The sequence below is a fragment of the Pan troglodytes genome, chromosome 1, assembly GCF_028858775.2.
Source record: "Pan troglodytes isolate AG18354 chromosome 1, NHGRI_mPanTro3-v2.0_pri, whole genome shotgun sequence".
Classification (NCBI taxonomy): domain Eukaryota; kingdom Metazoa; phylum Chordata; class Mammalia; order Primates; family Hominidae; genus Pan; species Pan troglodytes.
In genome coordinates this window covers 164,922,466-164,946,843 of record NC_072398.2, presented here as the reverse complement: position 1 = coordinate 164,946,843, position 24,378 = coordinate 164,922,466, and the positions used below count along the sequence as shown (strand labels likewise).

General features: G+C 36.3%; 1 protein-coding gene and 1 long non-coding RNA gene across 8 annotated transcripts in view; both read left to right on the top strand.

Moving 5' to 3' along the window:
- Positions 1-24,378, top strand: part of PDE4B (phosphodiesterase 4B) — a 681,554-nt gene that overhangs the window by 353,694 nt on the left and 303,482 nt on the right. The window lies entirely within an intron of this gene.
- Positions 20,866-24,378, top strand: part of LOC107966997 (uncharacterized) — a 43,110-nt gene continuing 39,597 nt past the window's right edge. The window contains exon 1 of the long non-coding RNA XR_001707100.2: positions 20,866-20,904. This is a non-coding gene — a long non-coding RNA (uncharacterized LOC107966997). The remainder of the gene's footprint in view (positions 20,905-24,378) is intronic.

Below are 24,378 nucleotides of genomic sequence, written 5' to 3'. Positions count from 1 at the left end.
CAAAGTTAGAAATATAATCAAAGTCCCTAAGTTTCCTCAAATATCTCTTTCTAGCATGTCTTTCTGAACTGAGTCTTATCAGAAATTTCTCCTGCAAAAATACTTTCCTGGCTTGTACTTCCTAATTTTATTCAAGAATGTAGCAGGAAATTCATGAAGCATTGATGAAGTGTCTATTGTATGGAAGATACTCAGGTTCTACACCACAAAGATGGCTAAGACACATGCTCATCCCCCAAGATGCCCATGTTAAAGTGGGGGGCAGGGACATAAAGATGTAATATATATATAGATGATTGTGAAATGATATAGACGAGATTCAATCAAAGAAAAGATGTTCTTGAAAAGCAAATCTCCCAGCATGATTAAGAGTCTGACTAAGAATATGGGAATGAACGTGATAGGCAGTGGGCTGAGAGATGTGCAAATAAATGCTGTGTTCTAGGAACCATGTATAGTTAAATAAGGCTGAGCATAGACATGAGAGAGATGGGGAGTGGAAGGAGGGCAGGCTGAAAGGGTGAGAACCATACCAGAAATGAGACCATGCTAGGGAATCAGACTTGATTTTACACATGATGGGGTGATTTGGAGTGTGTTTATTTTAGATGAATTATTCTGTAGCAACAGTGCAGAAGAGATATTTGAAAGGGGCAACAGTGGAGGCAGGAAAACCAGTTAGGAAGTGATTGTTCATCATCTGAGCTGGATAGGATGAAGCTTTAGACTGGGTCCATAGTGATAGAGATGGAGGAGAGAAAATTTAGAGAAATATTTATTAAATGTACGTGATATGGAGAGTTCTAAATGTTTACCTTGAGCAGCAGGAACAGATGCAGATTTTGTGGGGCCTGAAAAGAAAGTAAAATTATTAATTCAAAAGCAGGTATGAAAGTAAATATTTATTTAAAATGAGAGAATAAATCACAAGGTTACACACTTTAATAAAATGACAAGCCACAAACCTCACAAAATTGAGAAAAAGAAATGTATTTTATATAAGCACAAACTCAGTATTTCTTCAGTTCAACTTCCCTTTAGCCGTATTCCAAAACTATCTGTACTCATTCTAATATCTCCCAACGTGAAGAAATATGATAGAGATGAAATCAGAATTCAAAGAGAATCAGGAGCGAGCAAGATACATCCCAGAACCTTTGTTCCTGGTGGTAAATTAAGCAATCATGTCTGGCGAAAGTCAGCACTTGTTATTTCTTATCTGCATAAAATATTTTCCATTTTAAACCAAGAAGACTCTGAATTATCGGGAATTACATGTTTTTGGCCATAAGAGTGGAATAATGACTGTAATCATTAACAGTAAGGAGTGAGGGAGGCTACTCAATGAGGAAAGAAATGTGTAACATTGCTTCACTTAGGAATATTATCCCCCTCTGCTATTCACTCTTTTAGTGCCTTCCTGAATAGAATATCCTCCAATATTCAGATACAATGGGCTCTAGCATACTCCTTAAGAACGAAAAATCTTGAAATCTATAATGAATCAATGCAGACGAACTTTTCTGAACTTTAATTAGATTTTTATCTATTTGATATCTATGCACAGAAACAAGATAGCAAAACTAAGAATAAATAGGATTTTATACATTGTTTTATTTAAAGAATAGCAAATATTAACTTTAGAGTATTAATTCCTGTGATTTTCTTGATATTTTTTAAGACAATCAGTGATTCCTATGAGAAATGTGGCAAGACTGGTGAAACATGCCATCTTTTAAGCTTTCTGTTCTTCCTTTGAGAGACAGCCCAGCATAGGGATTAATGCAGGAACCATGGAGTTTGACTGATTTAGTTGGACTCCAGGCTGCTTACTGGTTATATTCTACTTAACCTTTATTTGCCTCAGTTTCTTCATCTGTTAAATAGGGATAAAATGACACCTACCTTACTGGGTTATTGAGTGGATTATAGGTGTTAATATATGAAAATATCTTAGAAGCAATGCCTGGCTTCTAAGGTGGCTGTTATTGTTGTTATCCAAAGAGAAGGAAACATAATTTTCCTTAGACTAGCCTAGAAGTCCCTGTACAACTGAGTCAGTCAGATTTCCAGACTTTATTCCTAGCTACTATACCAGGCATGCTGAGCTCCAGCCCAGTGTTGCTCAGTGTGTTCCATATGGATGTTCTGAGATAATTTGTTATGCCCAGTAAGTGTAGAGCTGAATTAAATATTTTAGAGGTGGCAGAAAGTTCCATATAGTTTTTCATGCTTTAGACTCATAACTCCAAGGCTATATGGATGGTCTCTGAAGATGATGGGGCAATATCCTTTCTATCTGTTACCGTGAGCTTTCACTGAACATGATCATAACTGACTGTGCTAAGACTTTGGCCTTTCCTACTTTTGTGGTATAAGTTCAGACCCTTTGAAGAAGCAGTTCATAAATGCAATTAAATAAATTTCACCCCAACATTAGCTGTCCTGTCCTGACAAGGGAAGTGTTGCTTGTTTACTTAGCACTTGTGTCTTGTTAATACTGGTGATGGCCATCTGTGGGTATGAAGAGCTAATGGCTGTTAAGTGACAGACGAATCATTTCCACAGGGCATGCATACACGTTCTTTCTTTGGATGGCGTCTACAGTTTGTCCTTGGCAGACCATTGCTATTTTCAGACTTGCTTCCAGTATCCTCTTGTATGTGTTGCCTCACAGTAACTTGTCACTTCACTTAAGCAGAAAGCTCACAGTTCTCTCATTGCTGTACCTCCTGTACTAGCCTCTGAACGCAATGTTTGGGTGACTGCCATTATCACTTCCTTTGGCTTTTGATCACTAAACTTCCATTATCCAGGCATCACTTGTATTTATGAGTAAACTTTTCCTTTTGCACCACCCCCATACTCCAAGGCTTATAGATGAGCCATTTCCTGACAGCTAAGGAGCAATCAACTCCACTGTCCTCCTACATAATAATGAATAATCTTTTCTTGCAGTCAGTAAAACACGCTCCCACGATCATATCCTTTTATGACTTGGGGATGCTGGTGAAAAATCTTGACCAGATATTATTTGATTTGGGAGAATAGAGCAATGTAAATATGGCATTCAATATGCTTTAAAATAATTATCTGGAAGGTGTAACTTTCATGCTAAACATGATTTACGCTACAAAGAAAGTAGTCTAGGATAAATAAACCACGGAACTCGTGGGCATTTTGTAATTGTCTAATCTAGCTCCTTTATTTTATAGTTGTGGATGCTGGGGCCAAGTAGAGTTGACTTGCTCAAGGGCACATAGTCAAGGAGCAGTGGAGATGCTGGAATAGAGTCTTCTGATTCACAGCCTATTACTCTTCATTCTCGGATGTTTTATAACTGATAATATCTTTGAAAATATCTAAATATTTTTGTTTGGGAGGCTACTTGAGATCACTTCCTTTTCACTGATAGGTCAGAGGACACACAAGAAGTCCACTCTTAACATATCAGTAAGTGAGTGATGGATGAAGTGAAGAGGTAAGTGTAGACACCTCCATTTTTAAGTTACATTGTTTGGGAGATGGGAAGAAATGCTTAATGAATTAGCTCTCCATCTTTAGTCAGTCTATCTACTATGATTTATCCAGTAATGCATTGGCCCCCAGAACTTGGTGCTTTTACATCTAGTACACCTCCATATCTTATAGTTGAGTAAACTTTTAAATATTTATTAATTGTTATTCTGAGAGTGGAAATATCATAAGCGTAGAATAAGGAGATTAGGCTCTACTCTAAATTCTATTGTGAACCTGAATCCTAATCATGACAAAGTTACTACTCTTTGCCTCAGTTTCTTCACATGTAAAATTGAGGTACTGCTTTAAATAGCATCATCTAAAATTCATTTCAGATATTGTGAATGGAAAAGCTACAATCTCTGAATGTTACAACTGTCAGGTCAGTTACCCTCATGGATTTCATACATTTCCCATGCCTGGTTGTTGGCAGAGGGAAAAGAGTGGGAGTGTGGTGTCTGTGTTAGTATTGCCAGCTGACGGGCTTTAAAACAGGAGTAGTATGGTTTGAGTAACAAAAATACCTTCTTAGGATGCCTCACCAAATAATAGAGGGTGCTGAAGAGAGTATCTAAGTAAGAGACCCGGCTATTTCTGGAGGTTTTTCAACTAGACCTACGTTTAATATTTAAAAACATGAAAACTCATGTAATTAACATGTAACTTATTTGTATTAAAATTAGTATGCTGACATGATATTTTCTAAAACTGGGCCACATATGCATGGATTTCCTAAATAATCCTTCAAGAGAATAGAGCAGGAAATGAAGTGATATGCCCATTTGCAGTGTGGTATGGGTCTTCCTGAACGTATAAATGTGGAAGGCAGCAAGGTGGGGTTGGATACCAGTAATGCCAAGAACTTAATTTCAGCATTTCAACCACTGTGTACATCCTCAAAATGCCTTTCACTTTAATTTTGTATAAATACAAATTGGATCCCAGGTTACCTTTTGCTTTAGAGATGAAAAAAATGTATTTACGTTTCCCACACAACTGCTAGGAATTAAAGTAGTGTGAAAACTCCACACAAATAAATAATACATTTAAAACTATTTTTAGAAGAATAATTCAAAAAGACAGTAGTTTTGGGACATAGGCAACAAAAAGTCCCTTTTACCTAGGTTTCTTTGATTCAGAGATTCAGCATACGGATTTATGGAGACAGATTATATCCTCAACAAATTAAAGAATACAGGATACACATTGTTGTCTAATATAATATGAGGAAACTTTAAAATTTGTTTCCGTGAATTCTATGTTCAATTGGAAATATATGTTCAATTGAGTATCAGTAGAAAAATCTATTGTTTTTACTAATGACTCAGCTGCTTAAATGATCTATTGTATCGGTGGCCAGTGGCAGGAAGGAGGCTCTGGGCAGTATTGTTGTAACCATGACATTAGTGACATCATTTAGCAGAAATAGAATCTGGGACATTTGGAAAACAAAGCAGTGGCCTCTTGGCTCAACTTTGCGAGAACCTAGTAAATTCTAAGAAAGTATAATGGACAGTGTTGATTTCTCCATATATATTTAGTGATTTTACATGTATGCACACACACACCCCTACATACATAAAGTATTTCATTTAAATTTACCTACTAATGTATGATATTTGCAATGCCCTATAGACTTTGGGAAGAATGTTAATCTTGTATTGCAAAGCCATGCTCTACTTTAAAAGCAATGCCTCCAGATGTACAGCATACTTAACAGGGCCAAGAAAACATGTAACGTTGATTCTGTTCTGAGATACACCTTTGTTAAAAAGAATCCCTTCAGTTTTTCCTGTCTGACTAAAAATGATGAAAGGCAGGGTATCCTGAATGGCTGTGTTAGAACATCGAGGTATTGGAGATCCGTGAAGGAGCATCATCGTTACTATAGAAACAAATGCTGCCCCTGTCATGGACATCCAAAGGACAGACTGAAAAATGAGGAGGGGAAAAGCAATGGAAGGAAGAAGTGCCATGAAATGAGAATAAAGAAACTACACAGGAAGGACTGAATTAAGAAAAGAACAGCCTGAGGCAGAGTGGGGAATCTAGACACAGAAAATTCCCAATGGAAATGTAAAAAACTGGATCACCACTTGGGTGGGTACAAAGAAATGATGACTCTTCTGTTTTTAAAAGTTAAATTTTCTTCTAAAGTATATGTATGTTTTTGCCTTTGGAACAACTTTTTGTATGCTGAAGTCTCTCTTATGGCACATGTATACATATGTAACAAACCTGCACGTTGTGCACATGTACCCTAAAACTTAAAGTATAATAATAATAAAATTAAAAAAATTAAATTTGAAAGAAAACAAAATAAGTGAAAGTATTGAAGATTGTGATAGAAAATGTATTTGAATAATGAGTATTAGAATCTGTGACAAGTCACTCGACCTCACCTTAAAATAGGGAAACTAATAGCAACCTCATGATTATTGGGTCAGTATAGGAGAGAACCAAATTCAAACCCTGCTCCATGGAGTGAACATTTCTATTTTGGGGGAAAGATTAGGGAACGGAATCTGGGAATATAAATTATTCATTTTAGTATTTCAGAATGAAGAGAAAAGAGAAGATTTATTTTCCTTTATTCCTCTCGCTGAAAAAGAATAATTTGTTCATGTTTGAAGACTGTGAACAGAGGTAGAAAACATTAATTATATATATGTAAATATATAATTGGATGACAGTTTACAAAGTGAATGAATAGATGCTATTAAAATGCTACTTTTGACCTTCAAAAACATCTCAAATAGGGTTAATATTATTTGGTTATTTGCTGATTTGGATAAATTGCCAAGCAGAATTTTATGTCAAGGATAGAAGATATAACGTTTTTCTATAACATTTGATGTTTTCTGGAAATATTTACTTATAGATTATTATCACTCATGTATTGTGATAGACAAGGTGATGTAGCATCCAGATACCTCTTAAGAGAAGCACTTCCCAGCTCCTGCCTTTTTATCCAAAGTCATACTATTCACTCCTTAGGGCAGCCTACTTTCATAGCTGATGAAGGTTGGGGTATAAAGGTATGGCCATCTTCTGAGGATCTGTTGGGTTTACCAAGGTGGTGGTGGGGCCTGCACTGAAGCTCAGCTTTTCTTCTGCCAGTCCTGCTTCTTCCTCATCCCTTTCATGTTGTTGAGTCCAACAAGACAGTTCTTAATAAACATCCTGCATGCTAAACTTCAATTCACAGTCTGATTTCTAGAGAACACAACTGGCATCATATACTTTACTATTACAAGTAAAGTATCATATGGATAAATATTTTCCATTTGAAATGTCCGTAAAGTTTTACTTTTAAAATCAGTTTTCACATGTATGCATAGCTTCAGATTACCTGTACTATCCTTTAAAAATTCACAAAGAAAGCTAAAAATGCTTGCAAAAATTGTTAGCTCATGTTTTATATGCAGAATCTTAGTGACTAAGGAATTTTAAGAAAATATTTATAATGACAGGGTTTCAGGAGACCCTAGAGATCGCATCAAACCCACTTGTACAGATAACAAAGCTGGAGCCTAGAGGGCTAAGAGGACTCTTTCAAAGCCATGCCAGGGCTTAGAACACAAGAAGTCCTACTACTCCTTTAGCTTTCTGTGTTCAGGGACCAATTTTTTTTTTTTTTTTTTTTTGGCCTTTCTTCTCTCTTTCTTTCCTCTTCTGTTTCTTTAACCTAATTTGCTTCCTTATGTTCGTAAGCCACAGCTGTTTCCCAGAACTGTGAAATCCTTTCTGAGAAATGATTAGGAGTGTGATGTGTGTAGGGTGGTATAGAGAGAGCACCTATAACTCCTGTAATTCTGTCAACTTGTAACTGTGCTTAAAATTTATCAAATTAGAGGGTGTTTTCTGAACCTCATGACAGTAGCGGTTTTCCCAGATGAAGTGAATGTTACCCAGGTTTCCCCTGAGAATCCAGGAGGCAGGCTGATGGGCAGCTTCTTCATTTTACATTCAAGACTACACATTTGTACCTTCCTCCCATGAGCACAAAAAAAATGTATTCAATATTTCTTAGGCATTAGATGTAATAAAGTGTCATTAGGAGTTTTATAGTGTAGAAAAATGTATTATTTCTGAGCCCATTTTAGTCTTTCTATGTGGGAGACCGTGTATTTACTGCTAAACATGTCCTACAGTATATGGCCTGAATATATTCTGCAGTTATCTCATATCTAAGCAGGTATTTAATTAGTTGAGATCCATTTATCTTTCCTGAAATGCCTTAATAATATTTTATAACTTATTGGCGTGCACAAAATACTTTTATGTATGTATATTAAATGTTTGTTGAATAAATTATACATGTTTTTATATTCAGACATTAGAAAAGAAAGTTATGTAATAATCTCACTTAATTTAAGCCTCAATCTATGAAGTAAATATTATCTTCTCCATTTTCCAATAAGAAATCTAAGAATCTGCAAGTTTAAGTTCTGATAACCACTGGCTTACACCTTCTGTTTATCATGTCCCAGACATGTTCTAGGAGCTTTATGTGTATTAACTATTTCTTTGAACAACCCAGCTGAAGTTGGTACCATTATTATCGATGGCATTTTACAGTTGAGTACACTGAAACACAGAGAGATAGAGTAACCTGGCCAAGGTCACACAGTGGGTGAATGTTAGGAATGGGGGCTGGGCACGGTGGCTTACTCCTGTAATCCCAGCACTTTGGGAGGCCGAGGCGGGCAGGATCACCTGAGGTTAGGAGTTCGAGATCAGCCTGACCAACATGGTGAAACCCCATCTCCACTAAAATACAAAAAATTGGCCGGGGGTGGTGGCGGGTGCCTGTAATCCCAGCTACTTGGGAGGCTGAGGCAGGAGAATTGCTTGAACCCAGGAGGCAGAAGTAACAGTGAGCTGACATCATGCAACTGCACTCCAGCCTGGGTGACAAGAAAGAAACTCCATCTCAATTAAAAATAATAATAATAAGAAGAAGAATAATAAAAGGAATGGGATGCAGCCTAGGTAGGATGACCAACTATCCTGGTTTGCTCAAGACTGAGGAGTTTCCCAGGACACAGGATTTTCAGTGCTCACACCATAACAGTCTCAGGTAAGTGGAACAGTTGGTCGGCCTAAATCCAGGTTGTGTGCTCAAGGACCTACACTTTTAAGCACCTAGCTCTTCTGTTTCTCATGCAGAAGGCAGTGGATCCAGGGTTTGAACCCTCATTGAGTGACTCTGAAGCTTGTGCTTTTATATTTCCATCATGTTGCCGTGATTTGTATTTTAATACAAATATATCACAAAAAGTGATCATAGATTACTAACGTATAATATGTTTGGATAGGTAATCATATACCAAAGCCTTATACATTTAGTTAGACAGGAACATGCATTCGGATATTTGTCATGATTCTTTTGTAAACAGCTTTATTGGGGGATAATTGATAGCAAAAAGCACATATTTTAGGTATACAATTTGGACATATGCATACACCTATGTAACAGTCACTATAACCAAGGTAAAAAACATATTTATCACCTCCAAAAGTTTTCTCATGCCCCCACCTTTTAGTAAGTTCTAGATATCTGTTCAACATACTGCCTATATCTTGTGCTCTTTAAAAGTTGTTAGGAGAGTAGATCTCATGCTTTGATTCCTAATTGGCTTCGTCTCATTTGACAATTGGCTGTTTAATTTTTCTTACACTTCAGTTTCTCCCAAAAGCCTATTCCCTATTTTCCATAAGTTACTACAGACTTGTAGTACAGATTGATATTTTATTCTTCCCTTTCCCATAGGTCACTCCTGAATGATATCTTTCTCATGTGTACCCTACTTCAACTTCACTTTCCCTGATGGGTCTGAAATATATGATGTATACATTCAGTATCCACAGATGCCTGCCAGTTTCCTCTTCTGTCATGGTTCCTCCTTATATATAGGCCCTTCCTTCTCAAAGTGTTATTGTTTCCCTAATCCCAACTCCTCACATCTCTTCAGTTTCATGACATCTTCCTATAATATTGTGCCGATAAAACTGCCTTCAGATTGGAGAGAAGGGAGAAATCAGTGTAAACTAGTGTTGTCATGGCCACCTTTATAGAGGTGATATTAGTCAAACTGCGTTTTAAAGAGTGCAAATGCGATTTAGATGAGCATCAGTAATATCAAAGTCTTGATTTTACTGATTTAGATTTGAAGGAAGATTACATCTAGGAACTAAGGAATATTAAATTAGTCTTTCTTTTTTACTTCATGAACTTAATCATGAGTGAACTACTAGCTGACTTATGCAGTTTCTAGACTCTGTCTTTGAAGGCAGTGTTCTTAAATTGTGGAGGCACATGGTGCTTAATTGTATTGGAGGTGGGCTTTGCATTGTAAAGAGCATGTTTGCGTAACGCTTATCAGGTGAGTTACTTTTGGCTGGCATTTATTTAACTTCCTTGAGCCTCGATTATCTTTTGGCCAGCCAAACTTACCATGTAGAGTTGTTGTAAGAATAAAAATAGATAAAGGATTAATAAAATAGCTAGTTTAGTGCCTGGCACATAGTAGCTGTTATTAGTCTTACCTAAAAAGTTGTTATTCTGTTCATGGATGAAAGCAATTGATTTTCTACTTCTTTCAATACTCTGATGAGATAACAAGTACATGAGGATGGATGACTGTGGTTAGTATTGTAGGTCAGGAATAAGAAATTATTTTTAAACTCATCCCACTCTTTCCTTCTATAGCAACTCCTTCTTTGTCTGGATTGAGATTTAAGTAGATGCTTTTCTCCAGTGCTTCAGTACTGAATGTTTAAGAATGCCAGGTATTTTAATTTAAAAGCATACTTTTTCATCAAAAATTATGCATTAAAAATATTAATGTTAACAGTAGATAAAATTTTGAGATATAAATATAGCACACTCTGAAAAAAATTTTCATTTAAGCATGTTGATATGTTAGATGTTAGATTGAGGTAGACAGAGGGTTTGTGATTACTTGTTTTGTCTACAAAAAGGTAGCTATCAGAAATGTTCAATATTGTTCAATATTGTTTACATTCATATTTCAACAGAACTACCACTTTTGGTAAATACCAATATGTGTAATATTTTCTGGCTACACTTCCCTAGAATAAAATTTATATTTTTCCCATGATTGATTTAACTTCATTATTTGAATATATCTTATAGTCAGGTATGTAGGTGATGCTTACTTTATTTATGCTACTAACTTTTTTTAAATTTACTTATTGAACAGTGCTTTTCAGGCTAATGGGGCCTCTGGAGGCAATAAGAAATAGCTGGGAAAAATAGATGAAATGTTTCATTTTAATTTCAAATGTTATTTGCATGCAATTTATTTTCTTTCAGACCTTTTCTCTATTACAGAAGTTATGGGGGTTGGAGGGAGAGAAAGGCAACGAGAGAGAGAGATGTGTGTAAAATTGCCTTTCCTGGCTGTGGTCAGAAGGGTATATGACTGTGGAAGAATGGTCAGAGACATGCAATGCTAATTGCTTTGAAGGTGGAGGAAGGTGGCCAGGAGCCAAAGAATGAAGGCAGCATCTAGACATGGAGAAAGCAAGGAAATTTTATATCTATCTATCTATCTATCTATCTATCTATCTATCTATATCCTTACTTGGGAAGAAACTTTGTGGATGTGATTAAAGATATGGAGCTTGAGATGGGTTATATGATTGTGATCAGTCTAATCACATGAATCTTTAAAAGTGGAAGACCTTTTATGCCTTTCCTGGCTGTGGTTAAAGAGAGGTGACTACAGAAGAATCATCAGAGAGATACAATATTGATGGCTTTGATGATGGAGGAATGTGATCATGAGTCAAGAAATGCAGGTCATGTTTGGAAGCTGGAAAAGGTAAGGAAGTAGATTCTCCCTTAGGGTCTCCAGAAAGGAACATATCCCTGCTGATACCTTGACTTTTCCCCAGTGAAACCTGTGTCATATTTCTGACCTCCATAAATGTAAGAGAATACATTTGTGTTGTTTAAGTCACTAACTTTGCAGTAATTTATGACAGCAGCAATAAAAACTAATACATGTGTACATTTCATATTGTACTGAAGGAAATACATAAATTTTCGTTGTTTTGAATGTATGTATATTCATCTCCAGCATAATCTGTAGTAATACAAGCTTAAATTATCATCCCCTACCCAAGACAAATTTATTTATAGGAGTCCCCAGTTTGGTGCACCATGAACTTGCATAGAGGGAACTCTTTCCTTATTTCAATGGATATTTACTGAGCACTTAGTATACACCAAGTGCTAAGTGCTGGATATACTGTAAATAATAATAGACATGTTTCCCACTCTTACTACATTATTGCAACATTAGTCATTACTAGTTCTGCCATTTTTTCTCATTTTTAGATTGGGCTAAAAAGGAGGAAATACTAAAAGGGTATTGTACTAAAAGAGTCCTTGGATAAGGGCCTCTTTGTTTCTTGGTTTGCAGTTAGCACTGTTCCAACAGTATGATGACATAAACAATTTTTAAAGAATGGAAGCCTTTTTGAGGCTAATACATATTATGTTCGTTAATTTTCATGGTGCTGATAAAGACATACATGAGACTGGGCAATTACAAAAGAAAGAGGTTTATTGGACTTACAGTTCCACATGGCTGGGAGGCCTCACAATCACTGGGGGAAGGTGAAAGGCAAGGAGGAGCAAGTCACGTCTTACATGGATGGCAGCAGGCAAAGAGAGACCTTGTGCAGGGAAACTCCTATTTTTAAAACCATCAGATCTTGTGAAACTTATTAACTGTCACCAGAACAGCAAGGGAGAGACCTGCTCCCATGATTCAGTTATTTCCCACCGGGTCCCTCCTACAACATGTGGGAATTATGGGAGCTATAAGATGAAATTTGGGTGGGGACACAAAACCAAACCATATCATTCTGCCTCTGGCCCTTCCCAAATCTCATGTCTTCACATTTCAAAATCAATCATCCCTTCCCAACGGTCCCCCAAAGTCAACTCATTTCAGCATTAACTCAGAAGTCCACAGTTCACAAAGTCTCATCTGAGACAAGGCAAGTTCCTTTCGCCTATAAGCCTGTAAAATCAAAAGCAAGCTAGTTACTTCCTAGATACAATGGGGGTACAGCTATTGGGTAAATACACCCATTCATAATGGGAGAAATTGGCCAAAACAAAGGGGCTACAGGCCCCATGTAAGTCTGAAATCCAGCAGGGGAGTCAAATCTTAAAGCTCCCAAATGATCTCCTTTGACTTCATGTCTCACATCCAGGTCATGCTGATGGAAGAGGTGGGTTCCCATGGTATTGGGCAGCTCCACTCCTCTGGCTTTGCAGAGCGCAGCCTTCCTCCCAGCTGCTTTCATGGGTTAGCATTGAGTGTCTGTGACTTTTCCAGGTGCATGGTGCAAGCTATCAGTGGTTCTACCACTCTGTTGTCTAGAGGACGGTGTCCCTCTTCTCACAGCTCCAATAGGCAGTGCCCCAGTAGGGACTCTGTATGGGGGCTCTGACTACACATTTCCCTTCTACACTGGCCTAGCAGAGGTTCTCCATGAGGGCCCTGCACCTGCAGCAAACTTTTGCCTGGGCATGCAGGCATTTCCATACATCCTCTGAAGTCTAAGCAGAGGTTCCCAAACCTCAGTTATTGATGTCTGTGCACCTGCAGGCCCAACACCATGTGGAAGCTACCAAGGCTTAGGACTTGCACCCTCTGAAGCCATGGCCTGAGCTGTACCTTGGCCCCTTTTAGTCATGGCTGGAGAGGCTGGGATGCAGGGAACCAAGCCTAGGCTGCACACCACAGGGGGCCTGGGCCCAGGCCATGAAACCATTTTTTCCCCCTAGACCTCCAGTAAAGGAGGGGGAGGGGCTGCCATGAAGATCTTTGAAATGCCCTGGAGCCATTTCTTCCATTGTCTTGGGGATTAACGTTTGACTCCTCATTATTTACACAAATTTTTGTAGCTGGCTTGAATTTCTCCTCAGAATATGGGATTTTCTTTTCTATCACATTGTCAATCTGCAAATTTTTTGAACTCTTATGCTCTGCATCCCTTATAAAACTGAATGCCTTTAACAGCACCCAAGTCACCTCTTGAATGTTTTGCTGCTTAGAAATTTTTTCCACCGTATACCCTCAATCATCCCTCTCAAATTCAAAGTTCCACAAATCTCTAGGGCAGAGGCAAAATGCCACCAGTCTCTTTGCTAAAACATAACAAGCGTCACCTTTGCTCCAGTTCCCAACAGGTTCCTCATTTCCATCTGAGACCACCTCAGCCTGGACCTTACTGTTCATATCACTTTCCTCAAAGCCATTCAACAAGACTCTAGGAAGTTCCAAGCCTTCCCACATTTTCCTGTCTTCTTCTGAGCCCACCAAACTGTTCCAACCTCTGCCTGTTACCCAGTTCCAAAGTCGCTTCCACATTTTCAGGTATCTTTTCAGCAGCCCCCCACTCTACTGGCACCAATTTGCTGTATTAGTCTGCTTTCATGCTGCTGATAAAGACATACTGGAGACTGGTCAATTTACAAAAGGAAGAAGTTTATTGGACTTAGAGTTCCACATGGCTGGGGAGGCCTCACAATCATGGAGGTAGGTGAAAGGCACATTAAGCCACATCTCACATGAATGGCAATTGGCAGAGAGCTTGTGCAGGGAAACTCTCATTTTGAAAACCATCAGATCTTGTGAGACGTATTCACTATCATGAGAATAACACAGAAAAGACCTGCCCCCATGATTCAATAACCTCCCACTGGGTCCCTCCCCTAACATGTGGGAATTATGGAGGCCACATGCTGAAATTTGGGTGAGGACACAGAGCAAAATCATATCACATATATGTTCAGGTATCTTAATATTTTCTCATATAACATGGGATCAAAAGAGAGCTTATTTTCTTTGGCTATATCACATTGTTTTTAAGATACCTCTTACAGTGGAACCCCTGAGAATTTAAAACAATTTCTGGCCAAAATGGCAGTAACCAAGGAAAAAGCTCAGTTAGAATTCCAAGTCCATACACATTTGGAATCCAACCCTGACTTCAAAAACAGTTTTTAAGTAATTCATTCTGTGAAAATTAAATTATAAATGACCCATATGTAAAGATTAATTCTTTAACTACTATAGCATAGCATGCCCCCTGAATGTTAACAGCTCTTATTTGTTTCAGAAGGGACTTCAGGCAACAATTTATATCTTGTGGTTTTCAATCTGGCTTCATTTGTCACCGAGTTGTGAAGCTTCAGGATTAAATTTTGTAGGGCTAGTGAACACAGACTCTTTATCAAATGTTCTTGACTATTACTAACTCTTTCGGTATTGTGCAAAAAGTAGAAAGAAAAATACATAGGACCAAAATATCAAGGAGTTTTTACTTGCTGTAAAATTCTTCCCATATTTAAAATACATAGTACAATACCTGTTTTTTCCTTAAAGGAACATTCAGAAAAATGTAGCACTCTTTATGTGCTTTCCAATGTGGTAGTCATTAGCCAGACATGTGAATATTGAATGCTTAGGTTATGGTTGTCCAAACTGTTTACACGTGTAAAATACACACTGGATTTTGAAGATTTAGTATAAGATGAAAACATTTAAAATATATCATAACACACTTTGTATTGATTACATGCTGAAATTGTAATATTTTGATATATTTGGCTAAGTAAGATATATTGTTGAAGTTAGTATTGCCCATTTCTTTTTACTTGTTTTAAAACATAGCTACTAAAAAATTTATAATTCTAAGTGTGCTTTGCTTCTGTGACTCACGTATTTCGGTTGGACAGTGCTGTTTTAGGTGTTAAGTTAGTTATTCCAATTGTAGGAAAATACAGGGAACCATGTTTGGATTCTTAAATATGAAGTGTGAGGTCAGTGTCTCCTGCCTTGTGAAGCCACTCCTGCTTGGTCCTTCTCTTCTTCCTGAGTTTAGTGTTTCAGTGGGGGTATTTTTCTTGTAAAGAGAGTGAAAAATAGGTGTAATACATATAAGAAAATGATTAGAATGTCATTGAATGTCATCAAAAGAAGTGAATAAAATTGAGAAAGAAGAGTGGGCAGCATATTTATTCTGTCAGCTATAACTATGTTCTTTGTCCTTTTTCAGGGAATCTCTAGAACATGTTCTTTGAAAATGAGAAAGATAGCCTGTTTATTCACCAGATAAAGATTACATGTGGTCTTTAGCAAGAAACATGAACTCAGGAGGATGACAGATTTTAACCTTAATTTGAAAGGAAGGGAAGCATTGTATAAGAAGGATTAAATAATGTGACTTCACACTGTCTTCATACTAGATAATAACTGAAAACTGATTGGCAATATAACATTTATTATTTTCCCTGTAATACCGTTATTAGAACACAGGAAAGTGGTTATCCAAATACCCATGCTTTCTAAAGAAGAAACCAAAGGTCTGATGTCTGGATATGAGTTCAGACTATCTTTCCACTAAGAGTAAAGACTTCTCGGTTTCATGAAGGACAGGCTGGTGAAAGGCAAAAAGACCACCTATAAAATGGATACAGAGAGAGAAGATCGAATCATAAAGTCTCTAAGCCTTTGTCCAATTATGAGATATTTTTCTTTTGTTTCAAGACTTTATTGAAGTTCTGTGAGCTACACTCATTGTGTAAAATTGATAAAGGTTAACATTACCATCTAATCTGTTGAATATTATTTTATTTAAACTGATATACCAAAGGAAATCATGAGCTTTGTGTTAGCAAAAGGGAGAGATTTTCAGTATTTTCTTACTGCTTACAAATAACTGTTTTATCACACACCAGGCCTGTCAGTGGGTGGAGAGCAAGGGGAGGGAGAGCATTAGGACAAATACCTAATGCATGAGGAGGTTAAAACCTAGATGATGGGTTGATAGGTGTAGCAAACCACCATGGCACATGTATACCTATGTAACAAACCTGCACATTCTGCACATGTATCCTAGAACTTAAAGTAAAATAAAAAATAATAAAAAGAAGTTCTTAATTATCTCCAGGGAGAGAGGGACATAATTGTGAGGTTCATAAAGAAGCAAATGAAAAGTGATCATACTTGATTTCCCAAATGGATCTTTGCTTGTTTTAGGAGCAAGGATAAGAGGTTGCTTATACACCTAGTTTTGCAAAAGGTTGAATACTTTAGCCATCTTAGCATTTAAACGTTGCTGATATTCTATATCCCGAGCCAGGGAAAAGAGATTCTGACTAAGCAAGAAAATCTGAACACTGAAATACCTTAGTTAAAATGAAAAGCAGGAACTACTCTGGGTTTCTTTACAAAATGCAATTTTTCCTCTACAAATAAACTCATTGGTGCTAATCTTGTAAACTATGGCACCTAAATAAAAATGGCACTTCATTTCGTTAGCATCATGGAGGGTTTATAGGAGATTACTTTGAAAGATACTCAGGGAGACAACTTGGGGATTCTGTATAACTCTCTTAAAAGAATTCAGAATGCTCTCAGATGGTAGAGGAAATTAGGCTTTTTCTGCATGACTTCAAGTGAATTAGGAAGAAGAAAAAATGTTGAAGGAGAAGGAAATTTTGTTCAAGTTTACCAAAGAGCTTCCCAACAAATAGAGATTATAGTGAAATTGGTGGCATTTGGAAGCCCTAAAAGTTCAGCTATGAAATAAAGTGTAAAGCAGAGGATTGAAAATTGTTGTAAGGTATGCTAGAGCGGAATTTCAGCCTTTGGTAGAAATTAGGTAGGATGTTAGGCAAGCTGACCTTCAAAGACCCTTCAGTGCTAAAATTCCATGAAAAGCAATGATTGATTTGTGTTAGTTTTCTAAAAAGAAACTTTCAGTATCTGTATTGCATTAAGTATTGCAAATCCAAATGAAATGCATTATTATTTAAAATTGTTGACCATTTTAATACAATTCATTGTGCTCTCTTTCACATCCCTCTTTAGTGCAGTGAAGAACATGCTTATTAGTATGGATCCTCATGTTCCAGAAGAGTCCTTTTTCTGAGTGGTAAATCAAGCATGTTGGTGTCTCTGCAGCAATCCCAAATACAACATAGCCTGGTAGCTGGTGGTACTGCTGGTACTGCTTGTCTCTAGCTTGACCTTATTAAAACATTGATCAGCAATGGCCTCATGTAGCTTATTTGCACACAGCGGCCCCATAGTAGATATCATTTGTTTCATGCCCTAGTGGTTTTGCCCAATGAGTAGTTTAAAAGACACTAAACTTAAAATCCTCACAGCACTGCAAAGATGGGAATTTGTCTCTAGTTTCTTACTCAGTTGGAATGACAAAAGGTTAGAGCAAAAAGAGGAGGTGAATATTGTTTACTTCAGTGGTTCTAAACCCTGGCTATCCTTTAGAATCGAAGAGTAAAAAATAATTACCAGAGTCTGAGCCCCCTACTTAGGGATTCTGATATAATTTATCTACAGTGGGTGCTGGGCTCTGGTATTTTTTGACAGCTCCCCAGGTAATTCTAATGTGAAGCCAAGGTTGGGAAACACTAGTCTTTTCTAATCTTTTTCTTATTATACTTTGTTTTATTTTTTAAATTGACACATAATAATTATACATGTTTATGGAGTATATAGTGATGTTTTAGTACATACGTAAAGATCAGATTGGTGTCATTAGCAGAACCATCATCTCAAACATTTATCATTTCTTTATGTTGGGAATATTCAATATCCCAACAGTTAGGGAACTGTTGTATCTTCTCTCAAGTCTTTTAAAAACTTAGGTTATAATCAGAATAGAGCAATTTTTTAAATTAATATTGGGTAAAATAGTTTCTTTTTTTCCTTTTGATATGTTCGTTTCTTAAATTTAAAAGTAGGAAATGTCTAAATGTGTTCAAATAAATGAATGATCAAGGCCAAAATCAGAAGCAGGTTTTATATTTTATGGAAGGTACTTTTGCATAAAAGAATCCATAAAGAACATCCAGTATGTTTTCTCTGAGTCCTCTGAAATGAACAGGTGCTTTCCTATTTAGTTAGACCTCTCACTACTGAACATTATAATAATGTTTGGGAAAGATCAGAATTAACAATGAGTCAGTGAGTTACCCAAAATTGAGTCAGTGCTTTTCTTCGGAGAGTAATAAGATAAGTTTTGAACAAAAACTGAGGTATGATTAAACGGAAGTAGATTTTCATACACCTCAATATTACTTATATTTTAGGTTTTGCTCAAGTTTTTCTTAGCCTTTATCAGCAAAAATAGAATTTGCTTCCAACGGTGCTAATGAAGTGTTGTCAATGAAGGAATTACAGAGGTATAGTCAAGGTAAGGGACAAAGCCAGGGTTGATGCAATGCCAAGAAGCTAATGACAGTGGGAAGCCTAGGTCTGAAAAAGTAAAGGTGCAGAAAGTAAAACAGAGTTACTGGGGCAGGAGCTGATGCAGAAGAGAAGGGCCACTCAATGGAGCTGTGGAAATGGAAGTCACTAGCTGTTCTGCACTACTAAAAAAAAAAGAAATGAGGAAAAACAAGAAAAGGAAAAAAAGGAGAGAGTCCAGAGATAGAGAGGGATACAGAATAAATAGCTATGGTCTGTCTCTCTTTTGCCCTCCAATTTCTTGCTGGTATTTACTGTTAGCCTAATGAAAGCCAAGTGGAGCTTCCTCCTTTGCCCATTTACCAGTAGAGTTCTCATTGACTCTTTTCCTCAGGGCTGTTTTCCTGGACTCTGAAGTCTAATGTTTCCTGATACCTCTATGGAAACTTAGGGTTGCAGTGTGTTTTACTGAATTCTTGGACACTGCACTTTGCTTTCCCATCTTTATTAGAATGCTATATCTTATGTTTTAACTTGAGTGCCAACTCTTAACTATTAGTAGCATTTACTAAAAAATATTCTGAATGAGCTTCAAATCAGAGGTTAAAAAGAAAAAAAAGTTTCAGAAACTTTATAGTCTTTTCCCCTAAACTATATTATTGCTTTTCTCATTTTATAACTCTGCAACATGAATTTGGCTATAAAATAAAAATTTCATTACTTTTAAATAATAAATACAAAATTAATGTTTTGTTATTCTTGCTATGTAAACATTTCTATGTACTTCTTTAGATTTCTGCGTCAAACTTTTTCTTTCAAGATTTTAAATCAAAGGCCAGAATTTGCTTAGAGGTAGATTTATAAATAATCTATTAAATTAATTTTTTAAACATCAAAGAAATCACTTATGGTATTATTAATGAAATTGGAATTAAAGATTGAAATCAACTAGTTCTTAGTTAACATCAATCTTTATTAATTCATCTATTCATTCATTCATGGAGCTAAATATTTATTGAGTGGTTATTACCATATGTCATTGAATGTAAGTTGCCATCAATTTTAAGTAGCATCCTGATTTCAGAAACATTAACATGTAAAAAAATGCATACTTTAGAATTAATGAATAATGTGTGTGGTGGGTGTATTTCAATTTAGAATAACTTATGGTTGGGAAATAGCTTATGATCTAGAATTGATAACCAAAGGCAAGCAAAACAAAACAAAACCGGATTACTGGAGTTTCAGTTGTCATTTTTATACGTTGCTTTTCTTTTTTCAATAAGTCTGTTTATGTCTTGAATGCGGGAACTGTATTGTACTTCTTTGACTTTCTCTGTGGTGTGATTACAAAATGTAATCATAGAATGTTAGTTATGGAAGAGACTTTGGTGATCATTTAGTCATCTAGTCCAACTTCCTCATTTATAGAAGAAGGAATCAGAGAAGGGCTAACTTGCCCGATCACCTAGCTAGTTAGTAGCAGAGTGAATGAACACTGAAATTCAGTTCTCAAATTCTTGTTCCAGTGTTTTATCTATTATTATACAACGTAGTTTTAAGAGTAGATATCAATGAATATACATATGCATGTTGTACACTTACCGAGTTCATAATTAACTCCAATATTAGTCCTCCGCTTAGGTGCTAGGGTTTTACTTTTATTTAACCGTAGTACAAAAAGGCTTAGTGGTATCTTTTGTCATCTTTAGATATATACATGTGTTAGTAGTAGGTTTTACTTTAGCAAAACTTCATCCATTTCCTGTTATATTAAATGGCTCATTCAGTCTTCTTTTGGGTGCTTTTGTTCTTCCTTCTAGTAACAAAAATTATAACTTAGAAAAATATATAAATAATTTATATGTATTTGTATATTTAAAAATAGAATATGTATCATTTGATCTTTCAGTATTCATTCAATCCTTATCAAGCACTTAATTTTTAATTTCTGTGATGAGTGTTTTCATATAATTTATGTAATTTTGTTGCACTTAGTAATGAGATAGTCCCTACCCCCAGCCTCCTCCATCCCCTACATTACCTAAATTAACTAGTATACATTTTTTAATCATGTAGATACAGAAAAAGCTTGCCCTGAAGCTTTGCAGATTTGGTGAGTAGTATTTATTATGCAAATTTCCTAAGTGTTCAAAGATAAGTTATTTTCCAGCATTTCCAGTAGGAAATGATTGGTAGTATTTCTGTTGAGTACACAAAGCTGATTTCGCCTTTGAATTTAACTACCACACTTTAGCACCGGCTCTATTGAAATGTTAATGCACATGTGATGTGCCAACATTTAGAAAAATGTAAATAAAATTGGAAAGTTCCAGGTGAATTTATATGTTCCCTAAAAGCTGCAGAATATAATTACTTTTTGACTTTCTTCATTCTGGCTTAAAAGTTATAGTTTCATGTTCATTTCTGCTTTTCAACGCCTTGTATCTTATGTCTCATTCACCCTTCCCCACTAATCTCCTGAAGGCATAGCACATGAAGCCTATTATTTAAGAATGTTGGCTTTTTAGTTTCAAAGGTTTAAATATGAATCTTGGCTCAGACTTCTAACTAGCGATGTGATTTTAGGTATGTTACTTGATCTTCTTAGACTTAGTTCTCATATATGTAGAATATTAAAAAGATTAAAACCTCACAAGATTATTCTGAACATTCAGCAGGAAAAGTAATATAATCTTTTTTGGTTCAGAGCAGTTTTAGATACATTTGAGCTGATATTTTTATTTTGTAATATTCACACAACAAAAAGTAGATTGCTGAAGCTAAGAAACCTATAAGACACAGCAACCACATTTTCTTAATCCAGTCTATCATTTATGGACATTTGGGTTGGTTCCAAGTCTTTGCTATTGTGAATAGTGCTGCAGTAAACATACGTGTGCATGTGTCTTTATAGTAGCATGATTTATAATCCTTTGGGTATATACCCAGTAATGGGATGGCTGGGTCAAATGGTATTTCTAGTTCTAGATCCCTGAGGAATCGCCACACTGACTTCCACAATGGTTGAACTAGTTTACAGTCCCACCAACAGTGTAAAAGTGTTCCTAGTTTTCCACATCCTCTCCAGCACCTGTTGTTTCCTGACATTTTAATGATCGCTATTCTAACTGGTGTGAGATGGTATCTCATTGTGGTTTTGATTTGCATTCTCTGATGGCCAGTGATGATGAGCATTTTTTCATGTGTTTTTTGGCCGCATAAATGTCTTCTTTTGAGAAGTGTCTGTTCATCTCCTTCGCCCACTTGTCTATGGGGTTGTTTGTTTTTTTCTTGTAAATTTGTTTGAGTTCATTGTAGATTCTGGATATTAGCCGTTTGTCAGATGAGTAGATTGCAAAAATTTTCTCCCATTCTGTAGGTTGCCTGTTCACTCTGATGGTAGTTTCTTTTCCTGTGCAGAAGTTCTTTAGTTTAATTAGATTCCATTTGTCAATTTTGGCTTTTATTGCCATTGCTTTTGGTGTTTTAGACATGAAGTCCTTGCCCATGCCTATGTCCTATGTCCTGAATGGTACTGCCTAGGTTTTCTTCTAGGGTTTTTATGGTTTTAGGTCTAACATTTGAGTCTTTAATCCATCTTGAATTAATTTTTCACTCATAGGTGGGAATTGAACAATGAGAACACATGGACACAGGAAGGAGAACATCACACACCAGGGACTGTTGTGGGGTGGGGGGAGGGGGAGAGATAGCATTAGGAGGTATACCTAATGCTAAATAACGAGTTAATGAGTGCAGCACACCAACATGGCACATGTATACATATGTAACAAACCTGCACGTTGTGCACATGTACCCTAAAACTTAAAGTATAATAATAATAAAATTAAAAAAAAAAGACACAGCAACTAAACGTCAGTGCCTTGGGGGAGCTATATGTATAATTGTTCTCACTTCCGTGAAAAGCCAGGAAGACAACACAACTTGGAGAACTATCCCTGAAGGAATAGCACAGAGCAGAAATACAACTCAAAACCAGTGAAGCTATCCCCAGGGATACAGAGAAAGAGTTTGCAAGCATTTTGCAAAGCAGGCGTTGAAAGAGAAAAAACTTCCTTGGAGAGTTGTGTAGCAAATATTAGAATTAACCAATAAATAGAAATATAGAAACAGAATTGATGAAGAATTGATAAGATTTTGAGAGAAATGACATCACATTTTTAAAATTCAAAATGCAGTGAACCCCTACCCATTTAAAAATTTATATTTTAACTTTCCTGAATTTGGAATTGATTAATGTCCTGTCTTCCCCCATCAAGTTGATTTTCTATCTTATAATCAAGTCATAATCCTGGATTGGGGCAATAAAATGATACATGCTTTGCTATATTAACTAATACACTTTGAAAAATTGCAGATGAAAATATAAAAAAAATTCTTCTCATTTAAATATAATCGCTCATACGAACACACTTTTATATAAGGCCATTACAATATAGACAGAAATGGGATATAGAATATAATGAGACACTGAAGAAGAGTAATCTGGGATCATGGAAAAGGAAGATCCAAATGAGATCATTTTTCATTGCTTTGATCAATTCCTTAATTGTACAACTAAAAATCTGTTATTTATGGTTTGTAACAGATAGGTACATGTTCAGTTCACTCTTTGGTTAACTGTAGGTAAGTGTCACCTCACAGTGTGGCTAAATCACTTCGAATTGAATTTTTTGTTGTCTTCATAAAGTCCTGAATTAGAAGAATTCCATTCTTCTATGAGACATAGATACTAAATAAAGCTTTAAATTGCAAGTAAGAATTATTTGACAAAGAGAACAGGCTGTGGCCATTCTAAGAATGGTTTCCAGATAAGCCTATTTCTGTTCGGTAACTGTGTTAACACCCTGCTGTGTTCTTACATGGTCCTCTATTGTGTATTTTAACCTGGGCATTGAAGTGCATCAGCAAAGTCTGACCAATAACTCCAATTGACTTTTCCAATCATGTTCCCATTATTGAGTCTTTGACATCCAAGGAAAGCATGTCTTTCTCTGAGCATCCTCTGTTTCTTTTTGTCTCTTATTATGCCACTCATAAAGCTTCGTTTATTGTGAAATACCCTCCTGGACTTATCTCTGTAGGATGAAATCCTAACCAAACTTCAAAGCAAATCTCAAATTGTCACTATCCAATAAGACGAATTGATTATCATAATATTAATTTCTTTTCTCAGCTCTTCCATAGCATATGATTATACTTCTGCCTTTAGCATTTTCTACAGTTAGTTTTGCATTATACTATTTTCTAGATTTATGGCTCTGATTATCTACAGTTCTGTCTTTCCCAGTAGAGGTCACACATTTATTGAGCACATACTATATTTGGAATTAGCAGTGTAGAAATGAGATGGCCGTATTCCTTGCTTTCTCAGATCTCAAGTCTACTGAGGACATAAAAAGGATAATCTCTAAAATGGAATATTGGTACCATTATAGATAATAATAGGGTGTCATGGGGCTAGGAAATAATGTGGGCCTAGGTCAGAAAAAACTTCCTGGAGGAAATGAAAACTCTGTAAATTGGCCCTTCATTGTATCTCTCACTTAAACCATTTTGGGTGGAA